Source organism: Rhipicephalus sanguineus, chromosome 5, assembly GCF_013339695.2.
Source record: "Rhipicephalus sanguineus isolate Rsan-2018 chromosome 5, BIME_Rsan_1.4, whole genome shotgun sequence".
NCBI classification, from domain to species: Eukaryota; Metazoa; Arthropoda; class Arachnida; order Ixodida; family Ixodidae; genus Rhipicephalus; species Rhipicephalus sanguineus.
This window is the reverse complement of record NC_051180.1, coordinates 168,534,591-168,544,887: the sequence shown is the minus strand read 5'-3', so window position 1 is coordinate 168,544,887 and position 10,297 is coordinate 168,534,591.

Here is a 10,297-nt window from a genome sequence, read left to right as displayed (position 1 = left end):
CGGCATGGTGCGCGAGCTAGATTATACTGCCGCAACAGCATTGCAATGTGTGTACACTATAGGCCCATTAAACACGGTGTGGGGCGAAGTATATTCGATTGACCAAATATGTGACTTGGAAAAGAGCAATTACGAATTCCGTGCCGGGTGATGTCCCCTTAGCTCGAACCACATGCGTACAATGAGTATGCGTCAAGAAGCTTATTCGCGCCTTCATTACCAAACTGAAACGAACGCAGAACATAGATCGAAATCTCTTCGTCCACCTCCTGCCAGACATACCCACGCAGTCCGATCGCCATCTTTTACTGGTACAATATCGTTAGCAAGGCACACACCATAATAATATGGGGGAACAAAGAGCTCAGTAGAAGCCGTGATAACGTACATTGGTCGAACCTGCAAGGAGAAGTCCTCAAATAGGAGTTTAGTAGATAACATTGAAAAGTGGCACGTTGTTCGGGAACAAGATAAATGAAGGCTTGAGAAGGAAAGCTAGGTTCGTTCTGTAGAAGTTCGCAGAGACGTCCAGAATTTACTCCAGTGTGGAAGTCTGAGAACTACGACTGTCGACGCCCTCACAATTCGCAAGGCAGCTTTTGTGCGCCCAGTGCGGCTAGCGCAAGCATTTCAAGAAACTTTAGCGCGGCAGGATATCTGATGCAAAAACGCATGGCGTGCTTACAGCCGGAATGCCTGTACAATTTCACTTTTCGCACAACATTATGTGAAGCAATGAACTGTAAATTATGCCACAAAAAACATTGACTGTATATAGTAGCAGTGGTATTATATATGGAAATAATCCAATAACAAACAGTTTTCTTTTCGTCCTTTCGGATGTTTACACATATGTGAAAAATTGCATGTGCTGCACGGCGCTCACCATAATTTTATCTACGTTAGCGTATTTACAACAAAGGTAATAATAAGTTTGGCTTTTTTTGCTCTATTTTTCTTGAGGTGGCAATGTGCTACCATGCTGAAGACAGCTGCTACATATCCAGATGGGTGCACGATTGGGTTTGATGGTAGAGCGTGCTTTAAATTTCAATAGAGAGCGCAATAAAAACAAAGTGAAGACAGCATTTTGTTCTCTGTATCGTCTGTTTTTATTGCACTCCCTGTTGAAACTGAACTCATGCTGCAAATCACTTTTCTTGATACAATATCTGCTACCAAACGCTCTTCATGATTCCTATTGTATCAGTAGAAAAAATAGGCACAGTATAGACCAGAACGCAGCGCGTCCCATGCGCATCGCCATATTTGCATCGCGCGTCGCGCCATCTATCGCACACGCGACGAAACAACATGCGCGGGCTGCCCGCCAGCAGACTACACAGAGCAAACGTGAAACTTCCGTAACTCAGACTGTCGGAGAGCGTGTTTCGCGTCTTTTCTAACCTGGACATTTTCGCTGATTTTATTGGAACATCGAGAACATCTTCCTCATGCAAGTCCACAATGTATACAGTACGTGCTGAGTGGGCTGCGGAAGCAACCTCGTCAGATACGTACGCTGTTACATTTGTAAAAAAACGTTCTCGCTGTAGTACGCGTGAATCGTGATTGAAGTGCAGCTCGCGAAAGAGTGAAACGATGTTTTGTTGTCCCATATTACAAATTGTGCACAAATTTTTGTGAAAGCTCATCATTTCAGCATGCATCGCGTAATAATTAGAGTAGGCTTTACGGGTAGTTTCGCGGAACGTAATTTTTGTTTCACGGGCGCTCTTACAATAATGCGTCTTGCTCACAAAAGCGTGCTATCAGAGAGTATAACCTGAAGTATCGTTCAGCGATCCCTTTTGGAAGCTACCTGCGCTATTTTATTCTTGTAACGATGGTGCTTTACAAGCGAAACTGTGCGACTCTTAGTTAAGCTGGTTAGCTACGCCTGCGACGTAAAGGACACTGGCGCGAGTACTGTTTACTTACGTGCCAATATATGTATTATGGGCAGGTGGATGCCTCGTGTAAATTTGGGGACATGAAACACTGAAATGAAAGCACGGAATTCTGGACAGCTCTTGAGGAGCGCCTTGCCATTTATTACCTTTTGAAGACGAAATCTCGAAGGCGTGGATGCCATCAAAAGCACTAAAGCTTAATACTACGTTGAAAGTGGCAAAGCATGCTGATTGCTTGTGCTTGAAAGCACTACCTTGCACTAGATTTTCGTCAAGGGAAACGCTCAAAGGTATGAAGTGCAACCCCACTGAGCTCGCGCCTGCCTTCAACCCAGCGGCGTGTCACGCAAATTAGGTTCGCAAAATAAAATATGTGGGCATCACACTGCAGAATACACGCTGTTAGTGTACTTACTCGTGCATTTTCACTCGGCTTCTAGTTTTTTGCTTGAATCACAGTTATCCACTCGCGGCGAAGCTGAAAACACCGCACCGGCACTATTTCCGTGGCGCGTCGTAATCGTCACAGACAACGCTAATATCCTCTTGTTGTGCTGCTTGTTTTGGCATCCAAAGACGACGCAGTAGTGCTCAGACGAGCTCTTATACGCTGAAGCGGCGTGAACGGGTACTTTTTCGCACTTTAAAGCCTCAGAACTGCAGCTTGCCCTCTTTACTTAGTGCAGCCCGCGCGCGCCTTGGCAGCCCCGGTCAGCCCGGCGTCTGGGTGCGAGAGTATCCGCTCGGCTCGCCAGCAGCCTGGGTGCGAGACAGGCGTGCTCTGGTCTATACCGCTGACGAATAACCGTCCATCGTACCCAGTATGTACGGTCAACTGCTACCACAGTGAGGGCCCTGTTGTACAAGGAATTACCGTAAATAAAGCATACTTGCCAGCGCAGCAAAGCCAACAAAACGTAGATATCTGCTACACAAAATGCCTTGCTATTGATTCTATGTTTGGGCAACACCACTTAGATTATTGGCTCGGGCCCTTGTCGGGCCCGATCTGCCGATCTGCGGTCGGGCCGGGCCAGCTGGGGTAGGTGAAATTTGTTCTCGGGTTCGGGCCGGGCTCGGGTCTCGCTTTGATTCAGCGGGCCGGGTTCTGGCGGGCAAACTTCAACGAGTGCCAAGCCCGGGCCGGGCCTGGGCCGAGAATCACGGTCTGTGCAGTGCTCTAGTGCAGGTCACCGAGGGAAACATTGTTCTTTCATTAGCTTAAAAGTTATTCCAGTTTATGTCACAATTACTATTTAACAATAAAAAGAAGCAACATATGTTGTCCCGTGCGCTAATTTCCTTGGCTTAATTGAACAATAAAAAGAAGCAACATATGTTGTCCCGTGCGCTAATTTCCTTGGCTTAATTGACGGTTGGGTGATTTTTCACTACTGGGAAGCATTGTACTGGCGAACGAAGACATAAACAGAATTGGAAGAGACGCACAACGCGACAGGAATGGCAGACACCTCCAGATGAATGAAGGAAGGAAATTTATGACGGCTACCTTTTTTGCTTGACGCAACCTTCATAAAATCAGCAGATAATCTTCGATATCTACAATAATCAGCAGCCAAGGAAGGTATAGGGGACGTTAATTGTACTGTTTTAAGGGTAATTTTGTAATTGCGATAGAGAGGTGAAGAAAGCAAAACGGACGAAAAGACAACTTGCCGCCGGCAGTGACCGGACCTGCAAACTTCGGATTACGCGCCCGAGGCTCTTGCCATTTGAGCTACTGCGGCGGTCGTCCTCTCGTCGACTTGTTGGGTATTTATAGGCTGCCAACCTGGGAGCGTTAGTCAGCGCCACTCCTAGTCACGGCGGTGAGTGTGGAACACACTTTCTTTTCGCCAGATGGCATCACGTAGCACGTGAAGTTTTAACGAGCGGACAGCTGCCAAGCCCTCGCATACTACCTGAAGGCATCAAGTCTGCCGGAACGAGGCCCTCGGTAATAATGAATGAAGAAAGGGAATTAATGATTGCTCGTTGCTTTTTTTGACGCAACGTTAATGAAAACCAGCAGATAACGAAGCCAAGGAAGGTATAGAGGGCACTACAGGGAAATTAGTTGTCTTTTTGTCTCCTTTACTTTCTTCACATCTATATCACAATTACTAGAATACACTTTCAAAAGAAAGAGTAGAATTAATGCATGCTTTGACTGATCTAAGCGCACCAGACGAAGATGAACAAGGGAAGACAACAGGACAAGCGCTTACTCGCAACTAAAAGATTTATTGAACAAGATTTATTGCAGTGCTCTAGCTGAATAAGCGACATACAATTACCGTCCCCTATACCTTCCTTGGCTTTGTTATCTGCTGGTTTTCATATAGACGCCTCCAGATGTGACTCCTACAACCATGACAAATATTAGCAACTTAAAGTCTGTTGCCCGTACCTAATGAATTTTGGTTCCCCTAGCAGTCATCGGAATCTTTGCTTAAGTTTGCAAGGAAGTTCAAGTTTTTCGAATGGAAACTAGGGACGATAATGGGTCTGTATAAGAAAATCACCTAGCTGAATATCCGAAAGATGCTTTACGTAACAGAAATTCGCAAATACAAGGGGCACCTGTGCAAATTATTTGTGGGTGGGGCAGAGACGGCTGTGGGCGGATCTTGCATTTGTTCTTAGTTTGTAACCAACTATAGAGCAAAAGATTAACTATTTAGTGTACCATATACATTCCACTATGGCGGCGCAGGAAACTGTCCCTTCAGCCACCGAACAACGCTGCAATTTCGATCAACTGAGATCACGGTGCTCCTAATCTACCACCGTGACTGAGATACTGCAACAGAGCCAGCTGTGCAGAATGCCCCGCACCATGAATTATGATACTGCAACCTCCGCAAAGGCACTGTTCACTGCCACAGCTCATTTATTTCTTACGTGTGTTCATAACGCGTAGCGCAACAATTTATTGCATAAAACTAGCCGTATGTCGCACACAGGCCTAACCTTTAAACTGTACAGAGGGAGAAAAGAACCCTTACGCTACACTCAGTGAACGGTGGCGACGGGCAAACGGATGGATTCTGTCCGTTGTGCATTGCCCGTAGAATGTCTCGTTAGGTTCAACAGGATGGCTTCACCGACCTCAAAGTTACGAGGGAGTGAATGGAGTATAGTATGCTTGGTGGATTGAAGCGGCTTGGGCGGATACAATTACCCATTGGAAGTTGTCAAAGACAGGACATGACTTTACCGAACCAAAGCTTGGTAGATGCTGCAAACGTTGAAGGCTATTACATAATTTTTGGGGAACTCTTGCTCCAACATTGGAACCCACTCTTCTTTGACGGAAACGATGTCTCACAGATGCCACAGACGATCACACACAGAGCAATGAACCCCTGTCGATGTAAGGCGACACCACAGTGCAGGTGCGAGGTCAGCCCTGCTACCACAAGATGGGAAGGGGGAAAGGTCCATGCAGGCGGAGGTTCTCTAATGAACTATTTTGGCAGTTGCGACGGCACTCGTTCGTTTGCACGTCGCCCCGGTTACGGAGTGAAACGTCACTGTAATGTTTGGTAGTAGCAGGGGCGCAAGGGGGCGGACCCGCTACCCATTGATCTCAGCATTGTGAAAGCACATGTTCAGGGTCATCGAATGATTTGTGTTCCTGTTTGCCTGTGTGACCAGACACCATGCTAGTCAATTTTATTCTTACGCGAATGTTTTTACACCTACCCGTATTGTTCTGGGCTCTCAAGCTCTTCTTCCGAGAGGCTTCGTCTTCTTACACCTTCTCTGCTTTACATCTAGATAGCGTTGCTCTGCGTGGACACATGATGGAGGGTCGCGATGGAAGTAAGTAAGAGACGGTTAGAGATTTGGTGCAGCAAATGTAGGGATAAAAGGGCAAAACTAAATAGTCGGAAAAATAAGGCTACTGGGCCGTAAAGCGAATAAAGTCGGGCGATGAATTTGGGGTTCTCTTTTCTTAGAGGAAGAAAAGCTTAAATGCAGTACACAAGACATTAGGCCGAAGAGGTGGTAACAATAAAAAAAATTAGTTCCCGGCCTGTGCAATCTGAGTAGACGGCGGAACTGCCAAAAGCGCAGCGACCTGGCAACCTCAGATTTAGTTGTTTATCTTTCTCCCTCTTCTTCTTTCTTGTTTCTTTCACCTTTCTGTCTTTATTTCTTTCTTTATCTCTTTCTAAACTGACATCTCTCCTCCTTTCCTTTCTCCTAATCTCTCACATATCTCCTCCTTACTCTCACTTCTCTTTCCCGCTCTTTGCTATGCTATACTGTATATTGTAATGCCATGGTTTACCCTCTCACCTCCTATTTTTCCTCCTCCATTCCCTCCTCCGCACCTTAACTTCTTTTGCCATCCCCTTGCTAGACTATGCAAGGCTATGCCATGCTATAGCCTCTCTTCTCCTCTTTTTTCCCCTCATCTCGTTCACGTCCCTCCTCCTCACCCTCATTTTTCTTTCCAAACCCACTGATAAACTATACCATGCATGGCTGTGCTATGCTAGCTTCTTGGTACATACTGACACTCTGTGGCGCGTAAGCTATGATGTAGAGGGCTATATCATGCTTTATCTTCTTCCCTCCTCCTTTCCGTCCTTCTCACTCTCATTTCCTTTCGCCATCTCTTTGCTATACTATACTATGCATGACTGTGTTATGTAAGGAAGAAGACAGAGAAGAAGAAACAAGCGTAGAGTTCTTAGTGGGAGAGGAAAAAGAACTGAAATAAACAGTAATGGTGACCGTATTGGCTTTGTGATTCTGGTGTCGTTACAATTTGGCGCAGTCAACGACAGGATCCTGTGCTACGAGCCCGAACAGCTCTGATTTTTTGAGGACCATGTGCGTCTGTATCGCTGCAAACCGTGTGGATTATGTCAAGGCGGTCAGCATTGTATGCCGCGTCTATGGTGGAAGGCCGACCTGTTCGCGCGAGCTTTCAGTGTTCGCTTACAGTAACATCGTCCATTCTGAGAAAAAGAAGTGAGTGACTACGATCTACAAAGAGTACCAAGCAGGAGTCTGTCCAAAGGATCACGGCGATTACCAAGCCACGTGATATTCACTGACTCGAAGTTTTAGGGGCGAAGCTCTTTAAGGCGGCATCCGTTCGTCCCTCGTAGTCGTAGTCGTAGTAGTAGTCGTAGTAGTCGTAGTGCGTAACCAGTCTTACGCTTTGACCTCCAAGGTGGTGCCGGTGGGAGATTTTTCCTGTGCGTTGTTGAACAATAAAAATTGGCATGTTCCAGTAGGAAACGTTAGTAGAAGTAGAAGTGTAAGTGTTAGCTAAAAGCCGACTTCTTCTGTCTCTCATTCCCATTAGCAGCCATTGTTTACCTCCAAGGTAGTGCCTGGTGACATTTCTCCTGTGCGTGATTAAACAATAAAAATTTCGTTCAAAACGCCGTTGATTGATGAAATAAACCAACGAAAGACGCCAGATGTTTTGTAAAAGCAAAACGAAAGAACGCCAGATGTTTCTAAAGCAAAACGAAAAGACGCCAGCTGCTTAACGAAAGACGCCAGATGTTTTCTAAAGCAATGGTTTTCTAAACAATGAAAATTCACAGCGTACATGTAAAATTAAAGTGAGCTGCAAGTCAGCATAACTCATCGAACGTTTAGTATAAACGCGCCCGATCTCACGTCGGTGATGATGTACTGGGCAGAATTCACGGAAGATTCAGGGTTTACCGATGAACCTCCGCAGCTTCGCCCACTCATCATGATTCACTCCGTGGATATGCTGTGATTTTTTTAGCACTCGCAGGTCACTTCAGGGGTTTTAGTGAAGATTTCTCGAAGATGACGAAGTGCTCCACGGAGCTCAGGAAGAAAGAAGTGCCTTTTGTTTGGACCAAATAATGCGAACGGGCTTATCACGAACTTGTAGAACGTATTTCACCCGACCCTCTCCTTACGCTACCAGACTACAGTTTACCTTTTGAGATGAATACGGACGCCTCCAATTACGGCAAAGGGGCTGATTTGTACCAAATAGTCGTCAGTTCACCGCCTTCTCAGCAGCTGAGGGATATAGGATACTACTCCTACAACTTCAACCGAAATCAGCAAAATTATTCAACTGAGAAAGAGGTTCTTGCCGTTTTAATGGCGGTCCGCTACTTCCAATCATACATCGACGGAAGAAAGTTTGCATTGTACACAGATCATCAAGCACTAATGCACCTTTTGAGTATGTCCAAGCCCAGAGGGAAATTGGCCCGATGGGTCAATAAACTGCGGCAGTACGACTTTGGCATCTTCCATTGTGCAGGTAGTCATCTCACAGACGCCGATGCCTTGTCTTGATTGGCAGTCGAGGTCCCACATGGAACCGTTAACTTGACGAGATTATGGGAAGGTTATGAAAGTCTGCCCTTCAAGGATCGCAAGTTTGCTGTACAAGAGACACTGATTCCAAAATTGCTACATTTGTACCCCAACAGCCCGTTATCACGTGGTCGCGATGGCTTCAGGAGAACCTCTAACAGACTTTTCAAGAGGTTCACATGAAAGAACATGAAAAAAGACATCGAATACTATATAAGTCCTGCCACTTGTGTCAAGGCAAATAACGGCATCGACTCGACAAGCTCGTCTTGCCAAACCATTCGGACAAACCCTTTGAAGTCGTGCACGTGGGCCTTTGCGGAATTGAAAAAAAGTCCTGGAGTTCGCAAGACACAGCCTTTCCTGACTGCCACAGATCACTGAACCGGAATGGTAGCGGCGCATCCCGGACGAGAAGTCGCAAACAGCGTTGTAGCTTTGCTTGACCGAGCGATATTCTCACAGCCAGGGCTTAAAGTCAGGGGGGGGGGGCGCCCGGGGGGGACCCGGACCCCCCCTCAATTTTTTAAGGAGGGTCCCGGCCACCACCCCCCTCGGCAGTCCGACGGTGGCACTGCATCCATTGACAACTGCTCGAGTTGAATTTTATGGCAGTAGTGCTAGCGCATTATGCTCTGCAATATTCCGAATAATGATTTAATCGCCAATGTTTGGTTGACGGTTGTTTGGTTGAACAGAAGAAAACAGGTATTGTCGTACTGCTGAATGCAATTCACCGAGACACTGAACACCACGCACAACGCCTTCTGAAACGACGTGTCACCACCCTGTCAGACAGAGCGTCTTGGCACAGCGTACTGTTACACGAGGCACCTGCGTGTGAAGCTACCTGCTCGGGAATCAGTAATAGTTCACCTTGGTCTGTTTAGTTTGCCACTTACTTTTTATTATTTTAGTTGTGCATCACGAGTCTGCTGTAATTGCTAAGACGCATCCCTTGGAAATAATGCATTTTCCTGCATTTAATACTCCTATACTGGTTAACCTCCCTGCCTTTCCTTCTCTATTATTGTTCTTCTCATGCATTTATTACGGTCACATTTTTGCCCAAAATGGGATAATACGACCGCGAAAGTGGATCTTGACCGACACACACATATATATATATATATATATATATATATATATATATATATATATATATATATATATATATATATATATATATATATATATATATATATATATATATATATATATATATATATATATATATATATATATTGTCGCTTTATGAGGGCTCACCCTCCAATGAAGGGAGACTTTAAGCCCAGCTCACTGCTGAAAGTTGTAATATCTGGCAATAGACCGGCATTTTTAAGCAAGAAACTTCAGCAGCGGGCAGATAGAAGTGGCATTATGTTACGTCATGGTGCTCCATCGCACCCGAAGGCAAATGAAATGGCTGAAAGGGTCATCGGTGACATCAAGCAATTCCTGTTCATATATACAACGGTTAAAAGCGGGTGGAAATGCTGTCTAGAAGCGGCTGTGGCTCACCACAGCAAGACGCACACAATGAGTCTCGGCTGCAGCCCACACTTCGCTGCTTACAGTGAAGTCCCAACATTGCCAGCCGACAAACAACTAGGAATCGATGTCAAACTGCAACTATTTGAACACCGGAAAACCAATCAGGAACAAAGGAGGCACCGAAAGGCGATGAAGCTCCAGTTCTACAAGCGACACCAAGGACACAGGCCGGATGTTGCACTGAAAGACATCGCGCTGGTGCGGAAGGGTCTACAGGGTAGCGACACAAGAATTCTTTCACCTTTTAGAGTCGTGAAAATATGAATACAGCAAGGTGTGTTAAGATCAAAGGCTACCTCAATGACGGACAGCCAGAATTCACAGCTAGAAGCAACGTTCTTCGGTATCACCGCAGGAGGAGGGAAAAAGTGGGAAGTGTAAGGAAGTAGACAGAAAAGAAGGCACAAGAGTACAGTTCTTAGTGGGAGAGGAAGAAGAACAACTGGAATAAACAGTAATGGCGACCGTTTTGGCTTTGTGATTCGCGGTGT